Source organism: Anomaloglossus baeobatrachus, chromosome 9 (assembly GCF_048569485.1).
Source record: "Anomaloglossus baeobatrachus isolate aAnoBae1 chromosome 9, aAnoBae1.hap1, whole genome shotgun sequence".
In the NCBI taxonomy this organism is placed as follows: domain Eukaryota; kingdom Metazoa; phylum Chordata; class Amphibia; order Anura; family Aromobatidae; genus Anomaloglossus; species Anomaloglossus baeobatrachus.
The window spans coordinates 163,575,133-163,601,341 of NC_134361.1; the positions used below are offsets into that span (position 1 = coordinate 163,575,133).

The 26,209-nt window shown below is 47.2% G+C and overlaps 19 non-coding genes and 1 pseudogene across 19 annotated transcripts; all 20 read left to right on the forward strand.

Annotated features, from left to right (window-relative positions):
• Nucleotides 1-539: 539 nt before the first annotated feature.
• Nucleotides 540-730, forward strand: LOC142252718 (U2 spliceosomal RNA). The gene has a single exon (XR_012726085.1). It is a non-coding gene; the product is annotated as a U2 spliceosomal RNA (small nuclear RNA).
• Nucleotides 731-2,052: 1,322 nt separating this feature from the next.
• Nucleotides 2,053-2,237, forward strand: LOC142253400 (U2 spliceosomal RNA). Its single transcript, XR_012726687.1, has one exon. It is a non-coding gene; the product is annotated as a U2 spliceosomal RNA (small nuclear RNA).
• A 1,322-nt stretch (nucleotides 2,238-3,559) lies between these two features.
• Nucleotides 3,560-3,744, forward strand: LOC142253324 (U2 spliceosomal RNA). The gene has a single exon (XR_012726624.1). It is a non-coding gene; the product is annotated as a U2 spliceosomal RNA (small nuclear RNA).
• Nucleotides 3,745-5,066: 1,322 nt separating this feature from the next.
• On the forward strand, nucleotides 5,067-5,251 carry LOC142253325 (U2 spliceosomal RNA). The gene has a single exon (XR_012726625.1). It is a non-coding gene; the product is annotated as a U2 spliceosomal RNA (small nuclear RNA).
• Nucleotides 5,252-6,368: 1,117 nt separating this feature from the next.
• LOC142252729 (U2 spliceosomal RNA) lies at nucleotides 6,369-6,559 on the forward strand. The gene has a single exon (XR_012726096.1). It is a non-coding gene; the product is annotated as a U2 spliceosomal RNA (small nuclear RNA).
• A 1,117-nt stretch (nucleotides 6,560-7,676) lies between these two features.
• On the forward strand, nucleotides 7,677-7,867 carry LOC142252740 (U2 spliceosomal RNA). Its single transcript, XR_012726107.1, has one exon. It is a non-coding gene; the product is annotated as a U2 spliceosomal RNA (small nuclear RNA).
• A 1,117-nt stretch (nucleotides 7,868-8,984) lies between these two features.
• LOC142252751 (U2 spliceosomal RNA) lies at nucleotides 8,985-9,175 on the forward strand. Its single transcript, XR_012726118.1, has one exon. It is a non-coding gene; the product is annotated as a U2 spliceosomal RNA (small nuclear RNA).
• Nucleotides 9,176-10,292: 1,117 nt separating this feature from the next.
• On the forward strand, nucleotides 10,293-10,483 carry LOC142252762 (U2 spliceosomal RNA). Its single transcript, XR_012726129.1, has one exon. It is a non-coding gene; the product is annotated as a U2 spliceosomal RNA (small nuclear RNA).
• Nucleotides 10,484-11,600: 1,117 nt separating this feature from the next.
• Nucleotides 11,601-11,791, forward strand: LOC142252773 (U2 spliceosomal RNA). Its single transcript, XR_012726140.1, has one exon. It is a non-coding gene; the product is annotated as a U2 spliceosomal RNA (small nuclear RNA).
• A 1,117-nt stretch (nucleotides 11,792-12,908) lies between these two features.
• Nucleotides 12,909-13,099, forward strand: LOC142252784 (U2 spliceosomal RNA). The gene has a single exon (XR_012726151.1). It is a non-coding gene; the product is annotated as a U2 spliceosomal RNA (small nuclear RNA).
• Nucleotides 13,100-14,216: 1,117 nt separating this feature from the next.
• On the forward strand, nucleotides 14,217-14,407 carry LOC142252795 (U2 spliceosomal RNA). Its single transcript, XR_012726162.1, has one exon. It is a non-coding gene; the product is annotated as a U2 spliceosomal RNA (small nuclear RNA).
• A 1,117-nt stretch (nucleotides 14,408-15,524) lies between these two features.
• On the forward strand, nucleotides 15,525-15,715 carry LOC142252806 (U2 spliceosomal RNA). The gene has a single exon (XR_012726173.1). It is a non-coding gene; the product is annotated as a U2 spliceosomal RNA (small nuclear RNA).
• A 1,117-nt stretch (nucleotides 15,716-16,832) lies between these two features.
• On the forward strand, nucleotides 16,833-17,023 carry LOC142252818 (U2 spliceosomal RNA). Its single transcript, XR_012726184.1, has one exon. It is a non-coding gene; the product is annotated as a U2 spliceosomal RNA (small nuclear RNA).
• Nucleotides 17,024-18,140: 1,117 nt separating this feature from the next.
• On the forward strand, nucleotides 18,141-18,331 carry LOC142252829 (U2 spliceosomal RNA). The gene has a single exon (XR_012726195.1). It is a non-coding gene; the product is annotated as a U2 spliceosomal RNA (small nuclear RNA).
• A 1,117-nt stretch (nucleotides 18,332-19,448) lies between these two features.
• On the forward strand, nucleotides 19,449-19,590 carry LOC142253661 (U2 spliceosomal RNA; annotated as a pseudogene).
• A 697-nt stretch (nucleotides 19,591-20,287) lies between these two features.
• Nucleotides 20,288-20,483, forward strand: LOC142253126 (U2 spliceosomal RNA). The gene has a single exon (XR_012726445.1). It is a non-coding gene; the product is annotated as a U2 spliceosomal RNA (small nuclear RNA).
• Nucleotides 20,484-21,600: 1,117 nt separating this feature from the next.
• LOC142252840 (U2 spliceosomal RNA) lies at nucleotides 21,601-21,791 on the forward strand. Its single transcript, XR_012726206.1, has one exon. It is a non-coding gene; the product is annotated as a U2 spliceosomal RNA (small nuclear RNA).
• A 1,117-nt stretch (nucleotides 21,792-22,908) lies between these two features.
• LOC142252851 (U2 spliceosomal RNA) lies at nucleotides 22,909-23,099 on the forward strand. Its single transcript, XR_012726217.1, has one exon. It is a non-coding gene; the product is annotated as a U2 spliceosomal RNA (small nuclear RNA).
• A 1,117-nt stretch (nucleotides 23,100-24,216) lies between these two features.
• LOC142252862 (U2 spliceosomal RNA) lies at nucleotides 24,217-24,407 on the forward strand. Its single transcript, XR_012726228.1, has one exon. It is a non-coding gene; the product is annotated as a U2 spliceosomal RNA (small nuclear RNA).
• Nucleotides 24,408-25,524: 1,117 nt separating this feature from the next.
• LOC142252875 (U2 spliceosomal RNA) lies at nucleotides 25,525-25,715 on the forward strand. Its single transcript, XR_012726239.1, has one exon. It is a non-coding gene; the product is annotated as a U2 spliceosomal RNA (small nuclear RNA).
• The last annotated feature ends 494 nt before the right edge of the window (nucleotides 25,716-26,209 follow it).

Consider the following 26,209-nt stretch of genomic DNA (forward strand, 5'->3'; position numbering starts at 1 on the left):
TGCTGCCTAGAAAACAAGCTGCGCAGAAGAAGTTGTTCTTTGGGTGGGAGGGTGGGCTAGTGGAAGGAGGGGGCAATCTCTTTTTTTCCCGGGTGGTAGGGGGATGACAGGAGAAGGGAAGCGGGTGGTGAGAAAGGTACAGAGGGCAGGGTTTGGGGGCTGGGAAGGAAAGGGAAAAGATTAGGGTTTGGGGATGATGAAAGGGCTTTCTACGGGTAAGGATGGCAAAGGGTGGCAGTGACGGAAAGTCAGGCAACCTGTCCTGTCCGTCTTTTTGTATCGTGAATTGGAAAGACTGCAAGGGGGAGGGGAGTTGCTTGCGCCCTAAAGGAGGAGTTATTCAGATTCATTGCAGTGGGCGGCGGCTGCAAAACGCACCATTCTTCTTGTTTTTGCTCTGCAAAGCAGCCTTTTCAAGGGTTGGCTTGGGTGACAAAATGTCTTGTGTAGGCGTGGGTTTGTCTCCCTCTCGCTCTCTCTCCCTAAGATGTGTCCGGCATAGGCCAGGGTGCCACTCGAGGCCCAAACCAATTCTGGTTATCGCTTCTCGGCCTTTTGGCTAAGATCAAGTGTAGTATCTGTTCTTATCAGTTTAATATCTGATACGTCCCCTATCTGGGGACCATATATTAAATGGATTTTTAGAACAGGGAGATGGAAAAAGAGCTTGCTCTGTCCACTCCACGCATTGACCTGGTATTGCAGTACCTCCAGGAACGGTGCACCCCTTCTTAACCCAGTTTCCAAAAGCAGAACTCGATTCACCTGATTCATATTAGCCCGATTAGCGAATTGAAATGAATTTTTATCTAACACACTTTTTACTTGCTTTATTCATCCAAATAGCAAACTCATCACCACTCAACTTCACCAACTCTGCTATGTCCCGTGCAGTATCTTGTTGTCAGTCTAATCTAGATCATGTGTAATTGAATGGAATAGATCCCTTTTGGACAAAGTGGAGTCAGATGCTGCAGTGACCACAGGTGTGAGAGGATCTACAATTGGCATCTGGTGTTATCTCTCTGCTTCCACTCCAAATAAAGTTACCTGTTGTTACCTGAACGTCAAATACTAAGAATGGGCGGCCTATGAAAGAATTAGTACTTTCATTAAGTATACTAAACCGGCTAATTGGGAATAGACAAACTGTAAAAAGCCCTCTGAGAAAGCCCCTCTCTAACCTTTGTTAGTAAGCTTTTCTGTAGCCTGCCTGTTGATGTATTTTCGGTTTGAACAGTGCACAACATGAAGAGACGGAACACTGGCGGCTTGTCACAATGCCCCCCGATGACATCACAATAGCGCTGCTGCCTAGAAAACAAGCTGCGCAGAAGAAGTTGTTCTTTGGGTGGGAGGGTGGGCTAGTGGAAGGAGGGGGCAATCTCTTTTTTTCCCGGGTGGTAGGGGGATGACAGGAGAAGGGAAGCGGGTGGTGAGAAAGGTACAGAGGGCAGGGTTTGGGGGCTGGGAAGGAAAGGGAAAAGATTAGGGTTTGGGGATGATGAAAGGGCTTTCTACGGGTAAGGATGGCAAAGGGTGGCAGTGACGGAAAGTCAGGCAACCTGTCCTGTCCGTCTTTTTGTATCGTGAATTGGAAAGACTGCAAGGGGGAGGGGAGTTGCTTGCGCCCTAAAGGAGGAGTTATTCAGATTCATTGCAGTGGGCGGCGGCTGCAAAACGCACCATTCTTCTTGTTTTTGCTCTGCAAAGCAGCCTTTTCAAGGGTTGGCTTGGGTGACAAAATGTCTTGTGTAGGCGTGGGTTTGTCTCCCTCTCGCTCTCTCTCCCTAAGATGTGTCCGGCATAGGCCAGGGTGCCACTCGAGGCCCAAACCAATTCTGGTTATCACTTCTCGGCCTTTTGGCTAAGATCAAGTGTAGTCCCTTCATTGGGTTTGCCTTGGTCTTGGCTGGGAGGGGCCCGGGCTTGCACAACCGCCGGCCTCGGGGATTGTTGCGCCTTTTGGTGCTTACGTCCCCTTATGGCTGGTGGTTCCTGGGCTCGGGAGGCGATCACCTGCGGCACTGCGCTTTTGTGTGGTGGCCGATGACCGTTTTCTGAAAATTGCGGATGTAATCTCATCTGTTCTTATCAGTTTAATATCTGATACGTCCCCTATCTGGGGACCATATATTAAATGGATTTTTAGAACAGGGAGATGGAAAAAGAGCTTGCTCTGTCCACTCCACGCATTGACCTGGTATTGCAGTACCTCCAGGAACGGTGCACCCCTTCTTAACCCAGTTTCCAAAAGCAGAACTCGATTCACCTGATTCATATTAGCCCGATTAGCGAATTGAAATGAATTTTTATCTAACACACTTTTTACTTGCTTTATTCATCCAAATAGCAAACTCATCACCACTCAACTTCACCAACTCTGCTATGTCCCGTGCAGTATCTTGTTGTCAGTCTAATCTAGATCATGTGTAATTGAATGGAATAGATCCCTTTTGGACAAAGTGGAGTCAGATGCTGCAGTGACCACAGGTGTGAGAGGATCTACAATTGGCATCTGGTGTTATCTCTCTGCTTCCACTCCAAATAAAGTTACCTGTTGTTACCTGAACGTCAAATACTAAGAATGGGCGGCCTATGAAAGAATTAGTACTTTCATTAAGTATACTAAACCGGCTAATTGGGAATAGACAAACTGTAAAAAGCCCTCTGAGAAAGCCCCTCTCTAACCTTTGTTAGTAAGCTTTTCTGTAGCCTGCCTGTTGATGTATTTTCGGTTTGAACAGTGCACAACATGAAGAGACGGAACACTGGCGGCTTGTCACAATGCCCCCCGATGACATCACAATAGCGCTGCTGCCTAGAAAACAAGCTGCGCAGAAGAAGTTGTTCTTTGGGTGGGAGGGTGGGCTAGTGGAAGGAGGGGGCAATCTCTTTTTTTCCCGGGTGGTAGGGGGATGACAGGAGAAGGGAAGCGGGTGGTGAGAAAGGTACAGAGGGCAGGGTTTGGGGGCTGGGAAGGAAAGGGAAAAGATTAGGGTTTGGGGATGATGAAAGGGCTTTCTACGGGTAAGGATGGCAAAGGGTGGCAGTGACGGAAAGTCAGGCAACCTGTCCTGTCCGTCTTTTTGTATCGTGAATTGGAAAGACTGCAAGGGGGAGGGGAGTTGCTTGCGCCCTAAAGGAGGAGTTATTCAGATTCATTGCAGTGGGCGGCGGCTGCAAAACGCACCATTCTTCTTGTTTTTGCTCTGCAAAGCAGCCTTTTCAAGGGTTGGCTTGGGTGACAAAATGTCTTGTGTAGGCGTGGGTTTGTCTCCCTCTCGCTCTCTCTCCCTAAGATGTGTCCGGCATAGGCCAGGGTGCCACTCGAGGCCCAAACCAATTCTGGTTATCGCTTCTCGGCCTTTTGGCTAAGATCAAGTGTAGTCCCTTCATTGGGTTTGCCTTGGTCTTGGCTGGGAGGGGCCCGGGCTTGCACAACCGCCGGCCTCGGGGATTGTTGCGCCTTTTGGTGCTTACGTCCCCTTATGGCTGGTGGTTCCTGGGCTCGGGAGGCGATCACCTGCGGCACTGCGCTTTTGTGTGGTGGCCGATGACCGTTTTCTGGAATTTGCGGATGAAATCTCATCTGTTCTTATCAGTTTAATATCTGATACGTCCCCTATCTGGGGACCATATATTAAATGGATTTTTAGAACAGGGAGATGGAAAAAGAGCTTGCTCTGTCCACTCCACGCATTGACCTGGTATTGCAGTACCTCCAGGAACGGTGCACCCCTTCTTAACCCAGTTTCCAAAAGCAGAACTCGATTCACCTGATTCATATTAGCCCGATTAGCGAATTGAAATGAATTTTTATCTAACACACTTTTTACTTGCTTTATTCATCCAAATAGCAAACTCATCACCACTCAACTTCACCAACTCTGCTATGTCCCGTGCAGTATCTTGTTGTCAGTCTAATCTAGATCATGTGTAATTGAATGGAATAGATCCCTTTTGGACAAAGTGGAGTCAGATGCTGCAGTGACCACAGGTGTGAGAGGATCTACAATTGGCATCTGGTGTTATCTCTCTGCTTCCACTCCAAATAAAGTTACCTGTTGTTACCTGAACGTCAAATACTAAGAATGGGCGGCCTATGAAAGAATTAGTACTTTCATTAAGTATACTAAACCGGCTAATTGGGAATAGACAAACTGTAAAAAGCCCTCTGAGAAAGCCCCTCTCTAACCTTTGTTAGTAAGCTTTTCTGTAGCCTGCCTGTTGATGTATTTTCGGTTTGAACAGTGCACAACATGAAGAGACGGAACACTGGCGGCTTGTCACAATGCCCCCCGATGACATCACAATAGCGCTGCTGCCTAGAAAACAAGCTGCGCAGAAGAAGTTGTTCTTTGGGTGGGAGGGTGGGCTAGTGGAAGGAGGGGGCAATCTCTTTTTTTCCCGGGTGGTAGGGGGATGACAGGAGAAGGGAAGCGGGTGGTGAGAAAGGTACAGAGGGCAGGGTTTGGGGGCTGGGAAGGAAAGGGAAAAGATTAGGGTTTGGGGATGATGAAAGGGCTTTCTACGGGTAAGGATGGCAAAGGGTGGCAGTGACGGAAAGTCAGGCAACCTGTCCTGTCCGTCTTTTTGTATCGTGAATTGGAAAGACTGCAAGGGGGAGGGGAGTTGCTTGCGCCCTAAAGGAGGAGTTATTCAGATTCATTGCAGTGGGCGGCGGCTGCAAAACGCACCATTCTTCTTGTTTTTGCTCTGCAAAGCAGCCTTTTCAAGGGTTGGCTTGGGTGACAAAATGTCTTGTGTAGGCGTGGGTTTGTCTCCCTCTCGCTCTCTCTCCCTAAGATGTGTCCGGCATAGGCCAGGGTGCCACTCGAGGCCCAAACCAATTCTGGTTATCGCTTCTCGGCCTTTTGGCTAAGATCAAGTGTAGTCCCTTCATTGGGTTTGCCTTGGTCTTGGCTGGGAGGGGCCCGGGCTTGCACAACCGCCGGCCTCGGGGATTGTTGCGCCTTTTGGTGCTTACGTCCCCTTATGGCTGGTGGTTCCTGGGCTCGGGAGGCGATCACCTGCGGCACTGCGCTTTTGTGTGGTGGCCGATGACCGTTTTCTGGAATTTGCGGATGAAATCTCATCTGTTCTTATCAGTTTAATATCTGATACGTCCCCTATCTGGGGACCATATATTAAATGGATTTTTAGAACAGGGAGATGGAAAAAGAGCTTGCTCTGTCCACTCCACGCATTGACCTGGTATTGCAGTACCTCCAGGAACGGTGCACCCCTTCTTAACCCAGTTTCCAAAAGCAGAACTCGATTCACCTGATTCATATTAGCCCGATTAGCGAATTGAAATGAATTTTTATCTAACACACTTTTTACTTGCTTTATTCATCCAAATAGCAAACTCATCACCACTCAACTTCACCAACTCTGCTATGTCCCGTGCAGTATCTTGTTGTCAGTCTAATCTAGATCATGTGTAATTGAATGGAATAGATCCCTTTTGGACAAAGTGGAGTCAGATGCTGCAGTGACCACAGGTGTGAGAGGATCTACAATTGGCATCTGGTGTTATCTCTCTGCTTCCACTCCAAATAAAGTTACCTGTTGTTACCTGAACGTCAAATACTAAGAATGGGCGGCCTATGAAAGAATTAGTACTTTCATTAAGTATACTAAACCGGCTAATTGGGAATAGACAAACTGTAAAAAGCCCTCTGAGAAAGCCCCTCTCTAACCTTTGTTAGTAAGCTTTTCTGTAGCCTGCCTGTTGATGTATTTTCGGTTTGAACAGTGCACAACATGAAGAGACGGAACACTGGCGGCTTGTCACAATGCCCCCCGATGACATCACAATAGCGCTGCTGCCTAGAAAACAAGCTGCGCAGAAGAAGTTGTTCTTTGGGTGGGAGGGTGGGCTAGTGGAAGGAGGGAGCAATCTCTTTTTTTCCCGGGTGGTAGGGGGATGACAGGAGAAGGGAAGCGGGTGGTGAGAAAGGTACAGAGGGCAGGGTTTGGGGGCTGGGAAGGAAAGGGAAAAGATTAGGGTTTGGGGATGATGAAAGGGCTTTCTACGGGTAAGGATGGCAAAGGGTGGCAGTGACGGAAAGTCAGGCAACCTGTCCTGTCCGTCTTTTTGTATCGTGAATTGGAAAGACTGCAAGGGGGAGGGGAGTTGCTTGCGCCCTAAAGGAGGAGTTATTCAGATTCATTGCAGTGGGCGGCGGCTGCAAAACGCACCATTCTTCTTGTTTTTGCTCTGCAAAGCAGCCTTTTCAAGGGTTGGCTTGGGTGACAAAATGTCTTGTGTAGGCGTGGGTTTGTCTCCCTCTCGCTCTCTCTCCCTAAGATGTGTCCGGCATAGGCCAGGGTGCCACTCGAGGCCCAAACCAATTCTGGTTATCGCTTCTCGGCCTTTTGGCTAAGATCAAGTGTAGTATCTGTTCTTATCAGTTTAATATCTGATACGTCCCCTATCTGGGGACCATATATTAAATGGATTTTTAGAACAGGGAGATGGAAAAAGAGCTTGCTCTGTCCACTCCACGCATTGACCTGGTATTGCAGTACCTCCAGGAACGGTGCACCCCTTCTTAACCCAGTTTCCAAAAGCAGAACTCGATTCACCTGATTCATATTAGCCCGATTAGCGAATTGAAATGAATTTTTATCTAACACACTTTTTACTTGCTTTATTCATCCAAATAGCAAACTCATCACCACTCAACTTCACCAACTCTGCTATGTCCCGTGCAGTATCTTGTTGTCAGTCTAATCTAGATCATGTGTAATTGAATGGAATAGATCCCTTTTGGACAAAGTGGAGTCAGATGCTGCAGTGACCACAGGTGTGAGAGGATCTACAATTGGCATCTGGTGTTATCTCTCTGCTTCCACTCCAAATAAAGTTACCTGTTGTTACCTGAACGTCAAATACTAAGAATGGGCGGCCTATGAAAGAATTAGTACTTTCATTAAGTATACTAAACCGGCTAATTGGGAATAGACAAACTGTAAAAAGCCCTCTGAGAAAGCCCCTCTCTAACCTTTGTTAGTAAGCTTTTCTGTAGCCTGCCTGTTGATGTATTTTCGGTTTGAACAGTGCACAACATGAAGAGACGGAACACTGGCGGCTTGTCACAATGCCCCCCGATGACATCACAATAGCGCTGCTGCCTAGAAAACAAGCTGCGCAGAAGAAGTTGTTCTTTGGGTGGGAGGGTGGGCTAGTGGAAGGAGGGGGCAATCTCTTTTTTTCCCGGGTGGTAGGGGGATGACAGGAGAAGGGAAGCGGGTGGTGAGAAAGGTACAGAGGGCAGGGTTTGGGGGCTGGGAAGGAAAGGGAAAAGATTAGGGTTTGGGGATGATGAAAGGGCTTTCTACGGGTAAGGATGGCAAAGGGTGGCAGTGACGGAAAGTCAGGCAACCTGTCCTGTCCGTCTTTTTGTATCGTGAATTGGAAAGACTGCAAGGGGGAGGGGAGTTGCTTGCGCCCTAAAGGAGGAGTTATTCAGATTCATTGCAGTGGGCGGCGGCTGCAAAACGCACCATTCTTCTTGTTTTTGCTCTGCAAAGCAGCCTTTTCAAGGGTTGGCTTGGGTGACAAAATGTCTTGTGTAGGCGTGGGTTTGTCTCCCTCTCGCTCTCTCTCCCTAAGATGTGTCCGGCATAGGCCAGGGTGCCACTCGAGGCCCAAACCAATTCTGGTTATCGCTTCTCGGCCTTTTGGCTAAGATCAAGTGTAGTATCTGTTCTTATCAGTTTAATATCTGATACGTCCCCTATCTGGGGACCATATATTAAATGGATTTTTAGAACAGGGAGATGGAAAAAGAGCTTGCTCTGTCCACTCCACGCATTGACCTGGTATTGCAGTACCTCCAGGAACGGTGCACCCCTTCTTAACCCAGTTTCCAAAAGCAGAACTCGATTCACCTGATTCATATTAGCCCGATTAGCGAATTGAAATGAATTTTTATCTAACACACTTTTTACTTGCTTTATTCATCCAAATAGCAAACTCATCACCACTCAACTTCACCAACTCTGCTATGTCCCGTGCAGTATCTTGTTGTCAGTCTAATCTAGATCATGTGTAATTGAATGGAATAGATCCCTTTTGGACAAAGTGGAGTCAGATGCTGCAGTGACCACAGGTGTGAGAGGATCTACAATTGGCATCTGGTGTTATCTCTCTGCTTCCACTCCAAATAAAGTTACCTGTTGTTACCTGAACGTCAAATACTAAGAATGGGCGGCCTATGAAAGAATTAGTACTTTCATTAAGTATACTAAACCGGCTAATTGGGAATAGACAAACTGTAAAAAGCCCTCTGAGAAAGCCCCTCTCTAACCTTTGTTAGTAAGCTTTTCTGTAGCCTGCCTGTTGATGTATTTTCGGTTTGAACAGTGCACAACATGAAGAGACGGAACACTGGCGGCTTGTCACAATGCCCCCCGATGACATCACAATAGCGCTGCTGCCTAGAAAACAAGCTGCGCAGAAGAAGTTGTTCTTTGGGTGGGAGGGTGGGCTAGTGGAAGGAGGGGGCAATCTCTTTTTTTCCCGGGTGGTAGGGGGATGACAGGAGAAGGGAAGCGGGTGGTGAGAAAGGTACAGAGGGCAGGGTTTGGGGGCTGGGAAGGAAAGGGAAAAGATTAGGGTTTGGGGATGATGAAAGGGCTTTCTACGGGTAAGGATGGCAAAGGGTGGCAGTGACGGAAAGTCAGGCAACCTGTCCTGTCCGTCTTTTTGTATCGTGAATTGGAAAGACTGCAAGGGGGAGGGGAGTTGCTTGCGCCCTAAAGGAGGAGTTATTCAGATTCATTGCAGTGGGCGGCGGCTGCAAAACGCACCATTCTTCTTGTTTTTGCTCTGCAAAGCAGCCTTTTCAAGGGTTGGCTTGGGTGACAAAATGTCTTGTGTAGGCGTGGGTTTGTCTCCCTCTCGCTCTCTCTCCCTAAGATGTGTCCGGCATAGGCCAGGGTGCCACTCGAGGCCCAAACCAATTCTGGTTATCGCTTCTCGGCCTTTTGGCTAAGATCAAGTGTAGTATCTGTTCTTATCAGTTTAATATCTGATACGTCCCCTATCTGGGGACCATATATTAAATGGATTTTTAGAACAGGGAGATGGAAAAAGAGCTTGCTCTGTCCACTCCACGCATTGACCTGGTATTGCAGTACCTCCAGGAACGGTGCACCCCTTCTTAACCCAGTTTCCAAAAGCAGAACTCGATTCACCTGATTCATATTAGCCCGATTAGCGAATTGAAATGAATTTTTATCTAACACACTTTTTACTTGCTTTATTCATCCAAATAGCAAACTCATCACCACTCAACTTCACCAACTCTGCTATGTCCCGTGCAGTATCTTGTTGTCAGTCTAATCTAGATCATGTGTAATTGAATGGAATAGATCCCTTTTGGACAAAGTGGAGTCAGATGCTGCAGTGACCACAGGTGTGAGAGGATCTACAATTGGCATCTGGTGTTATCTCTCTGCTTCCACTCCAAATAAAGTTACCTGTTGTTACCTGAACGTCAAATACTAAGAATGGGCGGCCTATGAAAGAATTAGTACTTTCATTAAGTATACTAAACCGGCTAATTGGGAATAGACAAACTGTAAAAAGCCCTCTGAGAAAGCCCCTCTCTAACCTTTGTTAGTAAGCTTTTCTGTAGCCTGCCTGTTGATGTATTTTCGGTTTGAACAGTGCACAACATGAAGAGACGGAACACTGGCGGCTTGTCACAATGCCCCCCGATGACATCACAATAGCGCTGCTGCCTAGAAAACAAGCTGCGCAGAAGAAGTTGTTCTTTGGGTGGGAGGGTGGGCTAGTGGAAGGAGGGGGCAATCTCTTTTTTTCCCGGGTGGTAGGGGGATGACAGGAGAAGGGAAGCGGGTGGTGAGAAAGGTACAGAGGGCAGGGTTTGGGGGCTGGGAAGGAAAGGGAAAAGATTAGGGTTTGGGGATGATGAAAGGGCTTTCTACGGGTAAGGATGGCAAAGGGTGGCAGTGACGGAAAGTCAGGCAACCTGTCCTGTCCGTCTTTTTGTATCGTGAATTGGAAAGACTGCAAGGGGGAGGGGAGTTGCTTGCGCCCTAAAGGAGGAGTTATTCAGATTCATTGCAGTGGGCGGCGGCTGCAAAACGCACCATTCTTCTTGTTTTTGCTCTGCAAAGCAGCCTTTTCAAGGGTTGGCTTGGGTGACAAAATGTCTTGTGTAGGCGTGGGTTTGTCTCCCTCTCGCTCTCTCTCCCTAAGATGTGTCCGGCATAGGCCAGGGTGCCACTCGAGGCCCAAACCAATTCTGGTTATCGCTTCTCGGCCTTTTGGCTAAGATCAAGTGTAGTATCTGTTCTTATCAGTTTAATATCTGATACGTCCCCTATCTGGGGACCATATATTAAATGGATTTTTAGAACAGGGAGATGGAAAAAGAGCTTGCTCTGTCCACTCCACGCATTGACCTGGTATTGCAGTACCTCCAGGAACGGTGCACCCCTTCTTAACCCAGTTTCCAAAAGCAGAACTCGATTCACCTGATTCATATTAGCCCGATTAGCGAATTGAAATGAATTTTTATCTAACACACTTTTTACTTGCTTTATTCATCCAAATAGCAAACTCATCACCACTCAACTTCACCAACTCTGCTATGTCCCGTGCAGTATCTTGTTGTCAGTCTAATCTAGATCATGTGTAATTGAATGGAATAGATCCCTTTTGGACAAAGTGGAGTCAGATGCTGCAGTGACCACAGGTGTGAGAGGATCTACAATTGGCATCTGGTGTTATCTCTCTGCTTCCACTCCAAATAAAGTTACCTGTTGTTACCTGAACGTCAAATACTAAGAATGGGCGGCCTATGAAAGAATTAGTACTTTCATTAAGTATACTAAACCGGCTAATTGGGAATAGACAAACTGTAAAAAGCCCTCTGAGAAAGCCCCTCTCTAACCTTTGTTAGTAAGCTTTTCTGTAGCCTGCCTGTTGATGTATTTTCGGTTTGAACAGTGCACAACATGAAGAGACGGAACACTGGCGGCTTGTCACAATGCCCCCCGATGACATCACAATAGCGCTGCTGCCTAGAAAACAAGCTGCGCAGAAGAAGTTGTTCTTTGGGTGGGAGGGTGGGCTAGTGGAAGGAGGGGGCAATCTCTTTTTTTCCCGGGTGGTAGGGGGATGACAGGAGAAGGGAAGCGGGTGGTGAGAAAGGTACAGAGGGCAGGGTTTGGGGGCTGGGAAGGAAAGGGAAAAGATTAGGGTTTGGGGATGATGAAAGGGCTTTCTACGGGTAAGGATGGCAAAGGGTGGCAGTGACGGAAAGTCAGGCAACCTGTCCTGTCCGTCTTTTTGTATCGTGAATTGGAAAGACTGCAAGGGGGAGGGGAGTTGCTTGCGCCCTAAAGGAGGAGTTATTCAGATTCATTGCAGTGGGCGGCGGCTGCAAAACGCACCATTCTTCTTGTTTTTGCTCTGCAAAGCAGCCTTTTCAAGGGTTGGCTTGGGTGACAAAATGTCTTGTGTAGGCGTGGGTTTGTCTCCCTCTCGCTCTCTCTCCCTAAGATGTGTCCGGCATAGGCCAGGGTGCCACTCGAGGCCCAAACCAATTCTGGTTATCGCTTCTCGGCCTTTTGGCTAAGATCAAGTGTAGTATCTGTTCTTATCAGTTTAATATCTGATACGTCCCCTATCTGGGGACCATATATTAAATGGATTTTTAGAACAGGGAGATGGAAAAAGAGCTTGCTCTGTCCACTCCACGCATTGACCTGGTATTGCAGTACCTCCAGGAACGGTGCACCCCTTCTTAACCCAGTTTCCAAAAGCAGAACTCGATTCACCTGATTCATATTAGCCCGATTAGCGAATTGAAATGAATTTTTATCTAACACACTTTTTACTTGCTTTATTCATCCAAATAGCAAACTCATCACCACTCAACTTCACCAACTCTGCTATGTCCCGTGCAGTATCTTGTTGTCAGTCTAATCTAGATCATGTGTAATTGAATGGAATAGATCCCTTTTGGACAAAGTGGAGTCAGATGCTGCAGTGACCACAGGTGTGAGAGGATCTACAATTGGCATCTGGTGTTATCTCTCTGCTTCCACTCCAAATAAAGTTACCTGTTGTTACCTGAACGTCAAATACTAAGAATGGGCGGCCTATGAAAGAATTAGTACTTTCATTAAGTATACTAAACCGGCTAATTGGGAATAGACAAACTGTAAAAAGCCCTCTGAGAAAGCCCCTCTCTAACCTTTGTTAGTAAGCTTTTCTGTAGCCTGCCTGTTGATGTATTTTCGGTTTGAACAGTGCACAACATGAAGAGACGGAACACTGGCGGCTTGTCACAATGCCCCCCGATGACATCACAATAGCGCTGCTGCCTAGAAAACAAGCTGCGCAGAAGAAGTTGTTCTTTGGGTGGGAGGGTGGGCTAGTGGAAGGAGGGGGCAATCTCTTTTTTTCCCGGGTGGTAGGGGGATGACAGGAGAAGGGAAGCGGGTGGTGAGAAAGGTACAGAGGGCAGGGTTTGGGGGCTGGGAAGGAAAGGGAAAAGATTAGGGTTTGGGGATGATGAAAGGGCTTTCTACGGGTAAGGATGGCAAAGGGTGGCAGTGACGGAAAGTCAGGCAACCTGTCCTGTCCGTCTTTTTGTATCGTGAATTGGAAAGACTGCAAGGGGGAGGGGAGTTGCTTGCGCCCTAAAGGAGGAGTTATTCAGATTCATTGCAGTGGGCGGCGGCTGCAAAACGCACCATTCTTCTTGTTTTTGCTCTGCAAAGCAGCCTTTTCAAGGGTTGGCTTGGGTGACAAAATGTCTTGTGTAGGCGTGGGTTTGTCTCCCTCTCGCTCTCTCTCCCTAAGATGTGTCCGGCATAGGCCAGGGTGCCACTCGAGGCCCAAACCAATTCTGGTTATCGCTTCTCGGCCTTTTGGCTAAGATCAAGTGTAGTATCTGTTCTTATCAGTTTAATATCTGATACGTCCCCTATCTGGGGACCATATATTAAATGGATTTTTAGAACAGGGAGATGGAAAAAGAGCTTGCTCTGTCCACTCCACGCATTGACCTGGTATTGCAGTACCTCCAGGAACGGTGCACCCCTTCTTAACCCAGTTTCCAAAAGCAGAACTCGATTCACCTGATTCATATTAGCCCGATTAGCGAATTGAAATGAATTTTTATCTAACACACTTTTTACTTGCTTTATTCATCCAAATAGCAAACTCATCACCACTCAACTTCACCAACTCTGCTATGTCCCGTGCAGTATCTTGTTGTCAGTCTAATCTAGATCATGTGTAATTGAATGGAATAGATCCCTTTTGGACAAAGTGGAGTCAGATGCTGCAGTGACCACAGGTGTGAGAGGATCTACAATTGGCATCTGGTGTTATCTCTCTGCTTCCACTCCAAATAAAGTTACCTGTTGTTACCTGAACGTCAAATACTAAGAATGGGCGGCCTATGAAAGAATTAGTACTTTCATTAAGTATACTAAACCGGCTAATTGGGAATAGACAAACTGTAAAAAGCCCTCTGAGAAAGCCCCTCTCTAACCTTTGTTAGTAAGCTTTTCTGTAGCCTGCCTGTTGATGTATTTTCGGTTTGAACAGTGCACAACATGAAGAGACGGAACACTGGCGGCTTGTCACAATGCCCCCCGATGACATCACAATAGCGCTGCTGCCTAGAAAACAAGCTGCGCAGAAGAAGTTGTTCTTTGGGTGGGAGGGTGGGCTAGTGGAAGGAGGGGGCAATCTCTTTTTTTCCCGGGTGGTAGGGGGATGACAGGAGAAGGGAAGCGGGTGGTGAGAAAGGTACAGAGGGCAGGGTTTGGGGGCTGGGAAGGAAAGGGAAAAGATTAGGGTTTGGGGATGATGAAAGGGCTTTCTACGGGTAAGGATGGCAAAGGGTGGCAGTGACGGAAAGTCAGGCAACCTGTCCTGTCCGTCTTTTTGTATCGTGAATTGGAAAGACTGCAAGGGGGAGGGGAGTTGCTTGCGCCCTAAAGGAGGAGTTATTCAGATTCATTGCAGTGGGCGGCGGCTGCAAAACGCACCATTCTTCTTGTTTTTGCTCTGCAAAGCAGCCTTTTCAAGGGTTGGCTTGGGTGACAAAATGTCTTGTGTAGGCGTGGGTTTGTCTCCCTCTCGCTCTCTCTCCCTAAGATGTGTCCGGCATAGGCCAGGGTGCCACTCGAGGCCCAAACCAATTCTGGTTATCGCTTCTCGGCCTTTTGGCTAAGATCAAGTGTAGTATCTGTTCTTATCAGTTTAATATCTGATACGTCCCCTATCTGGGGACCATATATTAAATGGATTTTTAGAACAGGGAGATGGAAAAAGAGCTTGCTCTGTCCACTCCACGCATTGACCTGGTATTGCAGTACCTCCAGGAACGGTGCACCCCTTCTTAACCCAGTTTCCAAAAGCAGAACTCGATTCACCTGATTCATATTAGCCCGATTAGCGAATTGAAATGAATTTTTATCTAACACACTTTTTACTTGCTTTATTCATCCAAATAGCAAACTCATCACCACTCAACTTCACCAACTCTGCTATGTCCCGTGCAGTATCTTGTTGTCAGTCTAATCTAGATCATGTGTAATTGAATGGAATAGATCCCTTTTGGACAAAGTGGAGTCAGATGCTGCAGTGACCACAGGTGTGAGAGGATCTACAATTGGCATCTGGTGTTATCTCTCTGCTTCCACTCCAAATAAAGTTACCTGTTGTTACCTGAACGTCAAATACTAAGAATGGGCGGCCTATGAAAGAATTAGTACTTTCATTAAGTATACTAAACCGGCTAATTGGGAATAGACAAACTGTAAAAAGCCCTCTGAGAAAGCCCCTCTCTAACCTTTGTTAGTAAGCTTTTCTGTAGCCTGCCTGTTGATGTATTTTCGGTTTGAACAGTGCACAACATGAAGAGACGGAACACTGGCGGCTTGTCACAATGCCCCCCGATGACATCACAATAGCGCTGCTGCCTAGAAAACAAGCTGCGCAGAAGAAGTTGTTCTTTGGGTGGGAGGGTGGGCTAGTGGAAGGAGGGGGCAATCTCTTTTTTTCCCGGGTGGTAGGGGGATGACAGGAGAAGGGAAGCGGGTGGTGAGAAAGGTACAGAGGGCAGGGTTTGGGGGCTGGGAAGGAAAGGGAAAAGATTAGGGTTTGGGGATGATGAAAGGGCTTTCTACGGGTAAGGATGGCAAAGGGTGGCAGTGACGGAAAGTCAGGCAACCTGTCCTGTCCGTCTTTTTGTATCGTGAATTGGAAAGACTGCAAGGGGGAGGGGAGTTGCTTGCGCCCTAAAGGAGGAGTTATTCAGATTCATTGCAGTGGGCGGCGGCTGCAAAACGCACCATTCTTCTTGTTTTTGCTCTGCAAAGCAGCCTTTTCAAGGGTTGGCTTGGGTGACAAAATGTCTTGTGTAGGCGTGGGTTTGTCTCCCTCTCGCTCTCTCTCCCTAAGATGTGTCCGGCATAGGCCAGGGTGCCACTCGAGGCCCAAACCAATTCTGGTTATCGCTTCTCGGCCTTTTGGCTAAGATCAAGTGTAGTATCTGTTCTTATCAGTTTAATATCTGATACGTCCCCTATCTGGGGACCATATATTAAATGGATTTTTAGAACAGGGAGATGGAAAAAGAGCTTGCTCTGTCCACTCCACGCATTGACCTGGTATTGCAGTACCTCCAGGAACGGTGCACCCCTTCTTAACCCAGTTTCCAAAAGCAGAACTCGATTCACCTGATTCATATTAGCCCGATTAGCGAATTGAAATGAATTTTTATCTAACACACTTTTTACTTGCTTTATTCATCCAAATAGCAAACTCATCACCACTCAACTTCACCAACTCTGCTATGTCCCGTGCAGTATCTTGTTGTCAGTCTAATCTAGATCATGTGTAATTGAATGGAATAGATCCCTTTTGGACAAAGTGGAGTCAGATGCTGCAGTGACCACAGGTGTGAGAGGATCTACAATTGGCATCTGGTGTTATCTCTCTGCTTCCACTCCAAATAAAGTTACCTGTTGTTACCTGAACGTCAAATACTAAGAATGGGCGGCCTATGAAAGAATTAGTACTTTCATTAAGTATACTAAACCGGCTAATTGGGAATAGACAAACTGTAAAAAGCCCTCTGAGAAAGCCCCTCTCTAACCTTTGTTAGTAAGCTTTTCTGTAGCCTGCCTGTTGATGTATTTTCGGTTTGAACAGTGCACAACATGAAGAGACGGAACACTGGCGGCTTGTCACAATGCCCCCCGATGACATCACAATAGCGCTGCTGCCTAGAAAACAAGCTGCGCAGAAGAAGTTGTTCTTTGGGTGGGAGGGTGGGCTAGTGGAAGGAGGGGGCAATCTCTTTTTTTCCCGGGTGGTAGGGGGATGACAGGAGAAGGGAAGCGGGTGGTGAGAAAGGTACAGAGGGCAGGGTTTGGGGGCTGGGAAGGAAAGGGAAAAGATTAGGGTTTGGGGATGATGAAAGGGCTTTCTACGGGTAAGGATGGCAAAGGGTGGCAGTGACGGAAAGTCAGGCAACCTGTCCTGTCCGTCTTTTTGTATCGTGAATTGGAAAGACTGCAAGGGGGAGGGGAGTTGCTTGCGCCCTAAAGGAGGAGTTATTCAGATTCATTGCAGTGGGCGGCGGCTGCAAAACGCACCATTCTTCTTGTTTTTGCTCTGCAAAGCAGCCTTTTCAAGGGTTGGCTTGGGTGACAAAATGTCTTGTGTAGGCGTGGGTTTGTCTCCCTCTCGCTCTCTCTCCCTAAGATGTGTCCGGCATAGGCCAGGGTGCCACTCAAGGCCCAAACCAATTCTGGTTATCGCTTCTCGGCCTTTTGGCTAAGATCAAGTGTAGTATCTGTTCTTATCAGTTTAATATCTGATACGTCCCCTATCTGGGGACCATATATTAAATGGATTTTTAGAACAGGGAGATGGAAAAAGAGCTTGCTCTGTCCACTCCACGCATTGACCTGGTATTGCAGTACCTCCAGGAACGGTGCACCCCTTCTTAACCCAGTTTCCAAAAGCAGAACTCGATTCACCTGATTCATATTAGCCCGATTAGCGAATTGAAATGAATTTTTATCTAACACACTTTTTACTTGCTTTATTCATCCAAATAGCAAACTCATCACCACTCAACTTCACCAACTCTGCTATGTCCCGTGCAGTATCTTGTTGTCAGTCTAATCTAGATCATGTGTAATTGAATGGAATAGATCCCTTTTGGACAAAGTGGAGTCAGATGCTGCAGTGACCACAGGTGTGAGAGGATCTACAATTGGCATCTGGTGTTATCTCTCTGCTTCCACTCCAAATAAAGTTACCTGTTGTTACCTGAACGTCAAATACTAAGAATGGGCGGCCTATGAAAGAATTAGTACTTTCATTAAGTATACTAAACCGGCTAATTGGGAATAGACAAACTGTAAAAAGCCCTCTGAGAAAGCCCCTCTCTAACCTTTGTTAGTAAGCTTTTCTGTAGCCTGCCTGTTGATGTATTTTCGGTTTGAACAGTGCACAACATGAAGAGACGGAACACTGGCGGCTTGTCACAATGCCCCCCGATGACATCACAATAGCGCTGCTGCCTAGAAAACAAGCTGCGCAGAAGAAGTTGTTCTTTGGGTGGGAGGGTGGGCTAGTGGAAGGAGGGGGCAATCTCTTTTTTTCCCGGGTGGTTGGGGGATGACAGGAGAAGGGAAGCGGGTGGTGAGAAAGGTACAGAGGGCAGGGTTTGGGGGCTGGGAAGGAAAGGGAAAAGATTAGGGTTTGGGGATGATGAAAGGGCTTTCTACGGGTAAGGATGGCAAAGGGTGGCAGTGACGGAAAGTCAGGCAACCTGTCCTGTCCGTCTTTTTGTATCGTGAATTGGAAAGACTGCAAGGGGGAGGGGAGTTGCTTGCGCCCTAAAGGAGGAGTTATTCAGATTCATTGCAGTGGGCGGCGGCTGCAAAACGCACCATTCTTCTTGTTTTTGCTCTGCAAAGCAGCCTTTTCAAGGGTTGGCTTGGGTGACAAAATGTCTTGTGTAGGCGTGGGTTTGTCTCCCTCTCGCTCTCTCTCCCTAAGATGTGTCCGGCATAGGCCAGGGTGCCACTCGAGGCCCAAACCAATTCTGGTTATCGCTTCTCGGCCTTTTGGCTAAGATCAAGTGTAGTATCTGTTCTTATCAGTTTAATATCTGATACGTCCCCTATCTGGGGACCATATATTAAATGGATTTTTAGAACAGGGAGATGGAAAAAGAGCTTGCTCTGTCCACTCCACGCATTGACCTGGTATTGCAGTACCTCCAGGAACGGTGCACCCCTTCTTAACCCAGTTTCCAAAAGCAGAACTCGATTCACCTGATTCATATTAGCCCGATTAGCGAATTGAAATGAATTTTTATCTAACACACTTTTTACTTGCTTTATTCATCCAAATAGCAAACTCATCACCACTCAACTTCACCAACTCTGCTATGTCCCGTGCAGTATCTTGTTGTCAGTCTAATCTAGATCATGTGTAATTGAATGGAATAGATCCCTTTTGGACAAAGTGGAGTCAGATGCTGCAGTGACCACAGGTGTGAGAGGATCTACAATTGGCATCTGGTGTTATCTCTCTGCTTCCACTCCAAATAAAGTTACCTGTTGTTACCTGAACGTCAAATACTAAGAATGGGCGGCCTATGAAAGAATTAGTACTTTCATTAAGTATACTAAACCGGCTAATTGGGAATAGACAAACTGTAAAAAGCCCTCTGAGAAAGCCCCTCTCTAACCTTTGTTAGTAAGCTTTTCTGTAGCCTGCCTGTTGATGTATTTTCGGTTTGAACAGTGCACAACATGAAGAGACGGAACACTGGCGGCTTGTCACAATGCCCCCCGATGACATCACAATAGCGCTGCTGCCTAGAAAACAAGCTGCGCAGAAGAAGTTGTTCTTTGGGTGGGAGGGTGGGCTAGTGGAAGGAGGGGGCAATCTCTTTTTTTCCCGGGTGGTAGGGGGATGACAGGAGAAGGGAAGCGGGTGGTGAGAAAGGTACAGAGGGCAGGGTTTGGGGGCTGGGAAGGAAAGGGAAAAGATTAGGGTTTGGGGATGATGAAAGGGCTTTCTACGGGTAAGGATGGCAAAGGGTGGCAGTGACGGAAAGTCAGGCAACCTGTCCTGTCCGTCTTTTTGTATCGTGAATTGGAAAGACTGCAAGGGGGAGGGGAGTTGCTTGCGCCCTAAAGGAGGAGTTATTCAGATTCATTGCAGTGGGCGGCGGCTGCAAAACGCACCATTCTTCTTGTTTTTGCTCTGCAAAGCAGCCTTTTCAAGGGTTGGCTTGGGTGACAAAATGTCTTGTGTAGGCGTGGGTTTGTCTCCCTCTCGCTCTCTCTCCCTAAGATGTGTCCGGCATAGGCCAGGGTGCCACTCGAGGCCCAAACCAATTCTGGTTATCGCTTCTCGGCCTTTTGGCTAAGATCAAGTGTAGTATCGTTCGAAAAGGTGGTTTAAGGCTCCGGCCACCTTAGTACAATGATGCAATGCACACTGGAAGGTTGCACTTGTTAGTACTTTGGGAGGATAGTATATCCATCTAGAGGAAACCATGGCCCTACCAGGATTGAGGCTATTAGACTGAGTAAGTGTGGGGGTTATGGTGCAATGTGCCCCAGGAATGGACACCCTGGAGGGAGTCTGAACTTGCTAGGTTGGGACCCTGGTAAGCCTCAGACTCTGTCGCACGCCGCGCCTTGCCTATTCATACTTTCCAAGCATATTGCCCTATCCTGGCCTTCTGGCTAAGAAGGGAAATTTTTATAATCCCGGTCGGAGGTCCGGTCAGCTTTGGGCTGAGAAACCAACACCCGGTTGGAGGTCCGGGTCAGCTTTGGCTGAGAAACCAACACCCGGTTGGAGGTCCGGTTAGCCTTGGGCTGAGAAACCAACACCCGGTTGGAGGTCCGGTCAGCCTTGGGCTGAGAAACCAACACCCGGTTGGAGGTCCGGTCAGCCTTGGGCTGAGAAACCAACACCGGTTGACGGTCCGGGCAGTCTCGGCTGCGAAACCAACGACTAGTAGCTCCCTACTCCACTTGGGTAAGATGCCTCGGTGGACGCTGGGAGCAACAACAAGGCTCAACCAGGCTTCGGCTTGGGGGAGCACCGAAGATCCCTGACCCTCGCTGTGGCCTTCTGGCTCGGAGGGACGGGGTTGATTTTTGGGGATCCTCTTCTCACGGAGGGGTCCACACGAATCCTAGCCTTTGCACTGTTTTTGGTGTGACTTCGGTCATGCATTTTTGCGGTGCTTTGGAAAGCTTCATTAAATCAAAAATCTGTTCTTATCAGTTTAATATCTGATACGTCCCCTATCTGGGGACCATATATTAAATGGATTTTTAGAACAGGGAGATGGAAAAAGAGCTTGCTCTGTCCACTCCACGCATTGACCTGGTATTGCAGTACCTCCAGGAACGGTGCACCCCTTCTTAACCCAGTTTCCAAAAGCAGAACTCGATTCACCTGATTCATATTAGCCCGATTAGCGAATTGAAATTAATTTTTATCTAACACACTTTTTACTTGCTTTATTCATCCAAATAGCAAACTCATCACCACTCAACTTCACCAACTCTGCTATGTCCCGTGCAGTATCTTGTTGTCAGTCTAATCTAGATCATGTGTAATTGAATGGAATAGATCCCTTTTGGACAAAGTGGAGTCAGATGCTGCAGTGACCACAGGTGTGAGAGGATCTACAATTGGCATCTGGTGTTATCTCTCTGCTTCCACTCCAAATAAAGTTATCTGTTGTTACCTGAACGTCAAATACTAAGAATGGGCGGCCTATGAAAGAATTAGTACTTTCATTAAGTATACTAAACCGGCTAATTGGGAATAGACAAACTGTAAAAAGCCCTCTGAGAAAGCCCCTCTCTAACCTTTGTTAGTAAGCTTTTCTGTAGCCTGCCTGTTGATGTATTTTCGGTTTGAACAGTGCACAACATGAAGAGACGGAACACTGGCGGCTTGTCACAATGCCCCCCGATGACATCACAATAGCGCTGCTGCCTAGAAAACAAGCTGCGCAGAAGAAGTTGTTCTTTGGGTGGGAGGGTGGGCTAGTGGAAGGAGGGGGCAATCTCTTTTTTTCCCGGGTGGTAGGGGGATGACAGGAGAAGGGAAGCGGGTGGTGAGAAAGGTACAGAGGGCAGGGTTTGGGGGCTGGGAAGGAAAGGGAAAAGATTAGGGTTTGGGGATGATGAAAGGGCTTTCTACGGGTAAGGATGGCAAAGGGTGGCAGTGACGGAAAGTCAGGCAACCTGTCCTGTCCGTCTTTTTCTATCGTGAATTGGAAAGACTGCAAGGGGGAGGGGAGTTGCTTGCGCCCTAAAGGAGGAGTTATTCAGATTCATTGCAGTGGGCGGCGGCTGCAAAACGCACCATTCTTCTTGTTTTTGCTCTGCAAAGCAGCCTTTTCAAGGGTTGGCTTGGGTGACAAAATGTCTTGTGTAGGCGTGGGTTTGTCTCCCTCTCGCTCTCTCTCCCTAAGATGTGTCCGGCATAGGCCAGGGTGCCACTCGAGGCCCAAACCAATTCTGGTTATCGCTTCTCGGCCTTTTGGCTAAGATCAAGTGTAGTATCTGTTCTTATCAGTTTAATATCTGATACGTCCCCTATCTGGGGACCATATATTAAATGGATTTTTAGAACAGGGAGATGGAAAAAGAGCTTGCTCTGTCCACTCCACGCATTGACCTGGTATTGCAGTACCTCCAGGAACGGTGCACCCCTTCTTAACCCAGTTTCCAAAAGCAGAACTCGATTCACCTGATTCATATTAGCCCGATTAGCGAATTGAAATGAATTTTTATCTAACACACTTTTTACTTGCTTTATTCATCCAAATAGCAAACTCATCACCACTCAACTTCACCAACTCTGCTATGTCCCGTGCAGTATCTTGTTGTCAGTCTAATCTAGATCATGTGTAATTGAATGGAATAGATCCCTTTTGGACAAAGTGGAGTCAGATGCTGCAGTGACCACAGGTGTGAGAGGATCTACAATTGGCATCTGGTGTTATCTCTCTGCTTCCACTCCAAATAAAGTTACCTGTTGTTACCTGAACGTCAAATACTAAGAATGGGCGGCCTATGAAAGAATTAGTACTTTCATTAAGTATACTAAACCGGCTAATTGGGAATAGACAAACTGTAAAAAGCCCTCTGAGAAAGCCCCTCTCTAACCTTTGTTAGTAAGCTTTTCTGTAGCCTGCCTGTTGATGTATTTTCGGTTTGAACAGTGCACAACATGAAGAGACGGAACACTGGCGGCTTGTCACAATGCCCCCCGATGACATCACAATAGCGCTGCTGCCTAGAAAACAAGCTGCGCAGAAGAAGTTGTTCTTTGGGTGGGAGGGTGGGCTAGTGGAAGGAGGGGGCAATCTCTTTTTTTCCCGGGTGGTAGGGGGATGACAGGAGAAGGGAAGCGGGTGGTGAGAAAGGTACAGAGGGCAGGGTTTGGGGGCTGGGAAGGAAAGGGAAAAGATTAGGGTTTGGGGATGATGAAAGGGCTTTCTACGGGTAAGGATGGCAAAGGGTGGCAGTGACGGAAAGTCAGGCAACCTGTCCTGTCCGTCTTTTTGTATCGTGAATTGGAAAGACTGCAAGGGGGAGGGGAGTTGCTTGCGCCCTAAAGGAGGAGTTATTCAGATTCATTGCAGTGGGCGGCGGCTGCAAAACGCACCATTCTTCTTGTTTTTGCTCTGCAAAGCAGCCTTTTCAAGGGTTGGCTTGGGTGACAAAATGTCTTGTGTAGGCGTGGGTTTGTCTCCCTCTCGCTCTCTCTCCCTAAGATGTGTCCGGCATAGGCCAGGGTGCCACTCGAGGCCCAAACCAATTCTGGTTATCGCTTCTCGGCCTTTTGGCTAAGATCAAGTGTAGTATCTGTTCTTATCAGTTTAATATCTGATACGTCCCCTATCTGGGGACCATATATTAAATGGATTTTTAGAACAGGGAGATGGAAAAAGAGCTTGCTCTGTCCACTCCACGCATTGACCTGGTATTGCAGTACCTCCAGGAACGGTGCACCCCTTCTTAACCCAGTTTCCAAAAGCAGAACTCGATTCACCTGATTCATATTAGCCCGATTAGCGAATTGAAATGAATTTTTATCTAACACACTTTTTACTTGCTTTATTCATCCAAATAGCAAACTCATCACCACTCAACTTCACCAACTCTGCTATGTCCCGTGCAGTATCTTGTTGTCAGTCTAATCTAGATCATGTGTAATTGAATGGAATAGATCCCTTTTGGACAAAGTGGAGTCAGATGCTGCAGTGACCACAGGTGTGAGAGGATCTACAATTGGCATCTGGTGTTATCTCTCTGCTTCCACTCCAAATAAAGTTACCTGTTGTTACCTGAACGTCAAATACTAAGAATGGGCGGCCTATGAAAGAATTAGTACTTTCATTAAGTATACTAAACCGGCTAATTGGGAATAGACAAACTGTAAAAAGCCCTCTGAGAAAGCCCCTCTCTAACCTTTGTTAGTAAGCTTTTCTGTAGCCTGCCTGTTGATGTATTTTCGGTTTGAACAGTGCACAACATGAAGAGACGGAACACTGGCGGCTTGTCACAATGCCCCCCGATGACATCACAATAGCGCTGCTGCCTAGAAAACAAGCTGCGCAGAAGAAGTTGTTCTTTGGGTGGGAGGGTGGGCTAGTGGAAGGAGGGGGCAATCTCTTTTTTTCCCGGGTGGTAGGGGGATGACAGGAGAAGGGAAGCGGGTGGTGAGAAAGGTACAGAGGGCAGGGTTTGGGGGCTGGGAAGGAAAGGGAAAAGATTAGGGTTTGGGGATGATGAAAGGGCTTTCTACGGGTAAGGATGGCAAAGGGTGGCAGTGACGGAAAGTCAGGCAACCTGTCCTGTCCGTCTTTTTGTATCGTGAATTGGAAAGACTGCAAGGGGGAGGGGAGTTGCTTGCGCCCTAAAGGAGGAGTTATTCAGATTCATTGCAGTGGGCGGCGGCTGCAAAACGCACCATTCTTCTTGTTTTTGCTCTGCAAAGCAGCCTTTTCAAGGGTTGGCTTGGGTGACAAAATGTCTTGTGTAGGCGTGGGTTTGTCTCCCTCTCGCTCTCTCTCCCTAAGATGTGTCCGGCATAGGCCAGGGTGCCACTCGAGGCCCAAACCAATTCTGGTTATCGCTTCTCGGCCTTTTGGCTAAGATCAAGTGTAGTATCTGTTCTTATCAGTTTAATATCTGATACGTCCCCTATCTGGGGACCATATATTAAATGGATTTTTAGAACAGGGAGATGGAAAAAGAGCTTGCTCTGTCCACTCCACGCATTGACCTGGTATTGCAGTACCTCCAGGAACGGTGCACCCCTTCTTAACCCAGTTTCCAAAAGCAGAACTCGATTCACCTGATTCATATTAGCCCGATTAGCGAATTGAAATGAATTTTTATCTAACACACTTTTTACTTGCTTTATTCATCCAAATAGCAAACTCATCACCACTCAACTTCACCAACTCTGCTATGTCCCGTGCAGTATCTTGTTGTCAGTCTAATCTAGATCATGTGTAATTGAATGGAATAGATCCCTTTTGGACAAAGTGGAGTCAGATGCTGCAGTGACCACAGGTGTGAGAGGATCTACAATTGGCATCTGGTGTTATCTCTCTGCTTCCACTCCAAATAAAGTTACCTGTTGTTACCTGAACGTCAAATACTAAGAATGGGCGGCCTATGAAAGAATTAGTACTTTCATTAAGTATACTAAACCGGCTAATTGGGAATAGACAAACTGTAAAAAGCCCTCTGAGAAAGCCCCTCTCTAACCTTTGTTAGTAAGCTTTTCTGTAGCCTGCCTGTTGATGTATTTTCGGTTTGAACAGTGCACAACATGAAGAGACGGAACACTGGCGGCTTGTCACAATGCCCCCCGATGACATCACAATAGCGCTGCTGCCTAGAAAACAAGCTGCGCAGAAGAAGTTGTTCTTTGGGTGGGAGGGTGGGCTAGTGGAAGGAGGGGGCAATCTCTTTTTTTCCCGGGTGGTAGGGGGATGACAGGAGAAGGGAAGCGGGTGGTGAGAAAGGTACAGAGGGCAGGGTTTGGGGGCTGGGAAGGAAAGGGAAAAGATTAGGGTTTGGGGATGATGAAAGGGCTTTCTACGGGTAAGGATGGCAAAGGGTGGCAGTGACGGAAAGTCAGGCAACCTGTCCTGTCCGTCTTTTTGTATCGTGAATTGGAAAGACTGCAAGGGGGAGGGGAGTTGCTTGCGCCCTAAAGGAGGAGTTATTCAGATTCATTGCAGTGGGCGGCGGCTGCAAAACGCACCATTCTTCTTGTTTTTGCTCTGCAAAGCAGCCTTTTCAAGGGTTGGCTTGGGTGACAAAATGTCTTGTGTAGGCGTGGGTTTGTCTCCCTCTCGCTCTCTCTCCCTAAGATGTGTCCGGCATAGGCCAGGGTGCCACTCGAGGCCCAAACCAATTCTGGTTATCGCTTCTCGGCCTTTTGGCTAAGATCAAGTGTAGTATCTGTTCTTATCAGTTTAATATCTGATACGTCCCCTATCTGGGGACCATATATTAAATGGATTTTTAGAACAGGGAGATGGAAAAAGAGCTTGCTCTGTCCACTCCACGCATTGACCTGGTATTGCAGTACCTCCAGGAACGGTGCACCCCTTCTTAACCCAGTTTCCAAAAGCAGAACTCGATTCACCTGATTCATATTAGCCCGATTAGCGAATTGAAATGAATTTTTATCTAACACACTTTTTACTTGCTTTATTCATCCAAATAGCAAACTCATCACCACTCAACTTCACCAACTCTGCTATGTCCCGTGCAGTATCTTGTTGTCAGTCTAATCTAGATCATGTGTAATTGAATGGAATAGATCCCTTTTGGACAAAGTGGAGTCAGATGCTGCAGTGACCACAGGTGTGAGAGGATCTACAATTGGCATCTGGTGTTATCTCTCTGCTTCCACTCCAAATAAAGTTACCTGTTGTTACCTGAACGTCAAATACTAAGAATGGGCGGCCTATGAAAGAATTAGTACTTTCATTAAGTATACTAAACCGGCTAATTGGGAATAGACAAACTGTAAAAAGCCCTCTGAGAAAGCCCCTCTCTAACCTTTGTTAGTAAGCTTTTCTGTAGCCTGCCTGTTGATGTA